The following is a 5,288-nucleotide window of genomic DNA, read 5'->3' as shown; positions in this document are numbered from 1 at the left end:
AGGGCTCCGGGCTCCTTGCTACAGGTTCCTCTCTAGAGCAATTTAAAGAATATATCTACTCCCCCTTCCGTACCCATCTTAAGTCCCTCCGTAAAGCCTTGCCTGATCAACCCACCGTCCAGGGCTCTCTTCCTCATTCATCTATGTAACGAGCGTGGGCTAGACCTTTAGTGTGTGCCAGGCACAGTACTAGGCAGCAGGGATTCAAAGATGAGTAACACATGGTCCCTGTCCTTTAAACCGACTGGCCTGTTTTTAGTTGGTTATTTATATACTTATTTTTGGTCTTTCGAACTTGACTGTAAGCCCTTTCAAAACCAGGCTCATATCATAGTGATGTCTGTATTTAGTCCAGTAGGTATACAGGAGGTGCTCAATAAATGCTTGTTGAATGAAGGAGTGTTACTTCCACAACTCAAAGATGGTACCATGAATAAGGGCATTTTCTTTGCCAGGAGCCATTTTTGCAGAATATTCTTAAGGGTCTTGCTCTGTTGAAGAGTGAGACCTGAACCAGCCACAAATGCCAACATCCGTGATGTTTCTTAAGCCATCAATGTGACATCAGTCCTAAGTCTCAGGGAAGCCTGTCGTGGCTGCTCCTGAGCTTTGAAACCCAGTGGAAGCTGTTGCAGGAAATAGAGTGAGAGGCGAGGAGTACTTTGGGGGAAAAAATGAGAACAATATTGGAGCTTCAGGCTTCTCAGAACTTGTTTTTTTTTTCCTCTGAAAGGGCCTACATTGCAGAAGTCAAGAGAGGAGGGGAGGACCTTAACAGAGCCAGATACAGCAACAGAACATGGGCAACCCCTTTCAGAGCCGCTGTCAGACCTTCGCCACCCAAGGCAGGGGGCCTGGAGGGGACTTATCTGAGGTCGGGAGGGGGTGGGAAGGAAGAGTGGAAGGTGTGGGGGTTTCAGATCTGGGCCCCTGGGTTTTCCATACTGCACTGAAGATGGAAGGAAATTGGTAGGATTCAGTGCATGGGAGGAGGGGTGGGAGGGAAAGATGTTTTCTTATAGCCTAGCTTCGGCTAAGAATACCATGTTTTTTTAAAGCTATTTAAGAGAGATGGGGAAGAAGGAACAGTGAGTACAGATCTGCTAATGAGATGGTAAAGCCTCCTGGAGAGCAGGCAGTCATTCCACAGGGGCTCCGGAAGGGGGCGTGATGAGCGCCCAGCTGAAGGTCTGGAGACGAAAAGAGGCTCTTGCTTGGCTCCTTACCTGGAAAAGCAGCGTCAGTAGCCAGCCCTGCCTTCACTGGAGGGGAAGAGACAGAGAAGGAGACATGCAAACTGACTCTGTCGATGTTGCTTCTTTAAATATCCAACCCTTTGCCCTTCTCACCCGCGTTCTTCAAGATTTCCCTGCCACCATGTCCACACAGTAAGAAGCGTTTCTGATGCCCCTGGAGACTGATCTTTAAACCTGAAGAGACAGATATGCTGTAACGAACAAGCTCAAATCCAAGGTTTGATTTTCCCTTTTCCCTTTTTGCTGCCTGGTGGAGTGGAAGTCCATGCATTCCAGATGCCAAGGATCCTGACAAGTGGAAGCTGCTAGGTTTGGGGCTCAAAGTCTGCAGAATGGCATCTGGCTAAAGAGATCCCACTACTCTAATATTTCATCCTCCTCAAAGCACTCTCTGCCAGTCAGGATCCATTTGTCTCTGCCATGTAGACCATGCCCTTGAAGTCCAGGGTCAGCCCACCATTGCGGGCGAGTCCTCCTCTGGTCAGTACCTGCATCCTGAGCTGCTGTGGTCCCTCCGGGCTGCCACCTGCCTGAAGGAACAAATCAACAAATGGGTCTGAAGACACAAGCACGAGCCACCAGATGTGCATCTGGCTGAGTCCAATGCTGAGGAACTCTTCACATTTCTCACACGCATTTTTTGATAGTAGATAGCCACCAGTCATTACATAGCCAGATTGCAGATCGGGTCTGAAGACACAAGCACGAGCCACCAGATGTGCATCTGGCTGAGTCCAGTGCTGAGGAACTCTTCACGTTTCTCACACGCATTTTTTGATAGTAGATAGCCACCAGTCATTACATAGCCAGATTGCAGATTTACACACTATGCTAAATGATCAAAGAAAATACAGCTTTTTTTATTTCCTATGAAATCTTTCTTAGAAATTCCCCATCCCACCAAGCAGCAAAGAGGGAAATAGAGAATTTTAAATTCGAACTTGTCTGTTATGGCATATCAATGTGGTCAGGTATAAGAGTCTCATTTAGCCAACCTGGTCTCTCAGGAAAACACACAGCCTTGAGATGGCCTTTTCTCCTCCTGCTCTTTCAAGGTGGAATTTCATGTTGTAAGGTACTTACTTGACCTCATTTTGGTATGGGAGAAGGGACCTCAGACTCATCAGGGACTTCGGGTCCCACAGTCCTCTGGGTCTCACCAGAAGCTGACTAGTGGCCTCTGAGGTGTGACTGATCCCATCTGGCCTATGGCAGGTCATGCTGACATATTCTGCTGAGGCCCTAATCCCAGCCGATGGCCCTGTAGCAGCTCTACGCCATGGGCAGTGGGGAACGGGCAAACATTTAACGACAGGTGCTTAGGGCAGGGAGGAGTGGAGTGGGGAGAAGGCCTGATTGTTCCATTTGCCGCTCCCCGTGGTGTAAATCCTACCATGATCAATTTCAAGCTACCAAAATGATGCCAATAAACATGGGATTGGAAAGAGATGACCACAGTTGGCTCTCATGAGCTGGAACAAGCTGGCTGCAGCCCCCCACAGGCCCTGGGGAACAGTTAAAGTCCCTGCAAGTCATGCGACACTGTCTCAACTCATCTCCTCCCTACAGGCATCCCCACGATCACTTACTGTCCTGTTAGATGTGGGTGAAGTCAGAGCCCCTCCTAGGTTTACAGTCTCCCACCAGTCATGTCCTGGGAAGCCTACCCGTCCATGTCACCAGCCTCCCCATTCCTGGATAGATGTTCTACTCTAAGAGGTGAAAGCAAAGATGCACACTTCTGATCCGACTATCTGTCTCCCCATCTCCTTCCCAGGGTCCAAAAATATCCATCTTTCCACCTCTTCATCCTGTCTATCAAGGACCTTGTTTGTGTCATGTTGTTCTTAATCCCAGGGTCTCTATGCCCCACAGCTGTGTTTTAATGGTGGAAGAGTTTCTCTTGTACACCATGGAATCTATTTGATGTCATGAGTTGTCCAGATGGGCATTACCAGGAACGGAATACACCAACAAATGTCTCCAGGATGTTATCTCTGTTATCACTGTTACATGCGGGGCAACGTCTCCACATGCACTCTCTCATTTAACCTTCACCATATCATAAGGGGTTTTGTCCCCACTCTACAAATGAGGAAATAGACTCAAAGAGGTCAGTAACTTTCCTAAAGCCATTTCACTAGTAACTAGCACAGGTAGGATTTGAATTTCAGGTTGACCTCCAAACCTACGTTTTTCACCTAATGCTGAATTGTGGAGGCACAAACTTTCTTTTTGTTCTGAGGCTATCAGAAAAGCCCATGGATTCTGTGGGCAGTTTTTTTAAGTGGGAAAGAGGGGCACTGCCTAAGAGGGGCAACTATTGGACATATTTTCCTACTTGTCTGTCAGGTCCAACAAGGATAGGGGAAAGGGTATTGGCAGAAATGGCATCTCACGCTTTACTCCCAGACACCCAGTAGCCCTGCGATCCAGCTGTCATGGGGTTAGCTAGGACCGAGTGTCCAAAGGAACAGAGATTCCCTCCAACCTGCCCCACCCCACCCCACCCCAAGAACATGTTTCTCTCTAGTCTCATGACCTCGGTAGGGGCCTCTCACCCCCAGATGCTCCTGCCAGAAACGTGGCTGTCATCCCAGACTCCTGCTGTCCCACTGCTCAGCACATCACCTAGTACTGTAGACAACTGCACTCCCCAAATACATCTCTGGTCCATCCATTCTCTCTGTCACCGCCACCATGGTCCAAGCCACCACCATCCTTATCCTGGTCTTCCACCTATTTGCATGAAGCACCCCTTACCCCTGCACTCTCTTCTCTACAGACCGGTCAGAGTGAGCTCTTAAAAATCATCAGTGGTATGATTTAACTCCCCTGCTAAAAGATCTTTCATGTCTTCCCATCTCACTTAGAAGAAGACCCAATACCTTGAACAGAATTTATAAGGCCTGGGATGGCCATCCCCTACCTGCCACGCTCTGCCCATGTCCACCCCAGGCCATCAGAGTTAGTTCACTCTGCTCCAGCCACTCTGCTCCTCCAGTGTCTGGAGCACACCAAGCTCTTACCTCCCTTCATTCTTTGGTATTTTATTCCCTCTGCTTAGAAGCTCCTTCCCATGCTCTTTCCTTGGTTGGCTGCTTCACAAACTTCCCATCTCAGCTTGTATGTGACCTGCTCAAAAGGCCTTCCCTGACCTTTCTCTAAAGAAGACCCTCCCTGTTTGTCCCTATTACAAGCCAGGTTTTGTTCTTTCGTGGATTTCCCCACACCCTGGAACTGTATACAGGTGAGTTTACGTGCTCACTGCCTGTCTCTTCTAGACTGGCAGCCCCACGAAGGCAGGGCCACCACCCCTATTGCTCATCAGTACACAGCCAGCACCTGGCACACCGTAGGTGCTAAACAAATATTTTTTGACTGTTGAATGAATGTGGTAACTCCAGAACTCTGATATCAAGTTAGGACACAATTCAACTTTGATTTTAATGAATACCTATTTGCCCAGCACTGTGTTGGCTATTGTGGGGATTACAGAGGAAACATGATGCTTGTTTATTTAACATTCATTCATCTAGCCCATAACAGGGAGGAGAGAGGAACGAGTAAGAACACCTGGGGCAGGTGGCAGGGTTGTGATGTTAGACGGAAGCAGGCTGACTCTCTGTCTGAATAATCATCTTGCCGATCTCGCCCATTGTTTGGGTAGCGAGTAAGAACACCTGGGGCAGGTGGCAGGGTTGTGATGTTAGAAGGAAGCAGGCTGACTCTCTGTCTGAATAATCATCTTGCCGATCTCGCCCATTGTTTGGGTAGCACAGGAAATGCTCAGCTCAGATCCCCTCGAGGTGGATATTTCCATGTTAATCTATACATGTGTGCACTATTGCCCTTAACAAATACCTATGTTACAAGATAGTTTCTACTACTAGACTCTGAACTCCTTGAGCGTGTAGCAAGCAGACGTGCATATAGTAGAGTTCAATAAATTTGTTGTAATTCAAAAAGAGAATAATCCTATTTTTGCCAATTATCCAGATTTTTCTCCTAATCCTTCTTTCTGGTTATCAC

The 5,288-nt window shown here is 47.9% G+C and overlaps 1 protein-coding gene across 1 annotated transcript in view; it reads left to right on the top strand.

Annotated features, from left to right (window-relative positions):
* The window catches only part of CAMK1G (calcium/calmodulin-dependent protein kinase IG), a 35,035-nt gene that overhangs the window by 7,821 nt on the left and 21,926 nt on the right, over window positions 1-5,288 (top strand). The window lies entirely within an intron of this gene.

The sequence above is a fragment of the Galeopterus variegatus genome, unplaced genomic scaffold (genome assembly GCF_000696425.1).
Source record: "Galeopterus variegatus unplaced genomic scaffold, G_variegatus-3.0.2 Scaffold2550, whole genome shotgun sequence".
NCBI classification, from domain to species: domain Eukaryota; kingdom Metazoa; phylum Chordata; class Mammalia; order Dermoptera; family Cynocephalidae; genus Galeopterus; species Galeopterus variegatus.
Note: the sequence above shows the minus strand (reverse complement) of the source record. Positions and strands in the feature narration are given on the sequence as shown.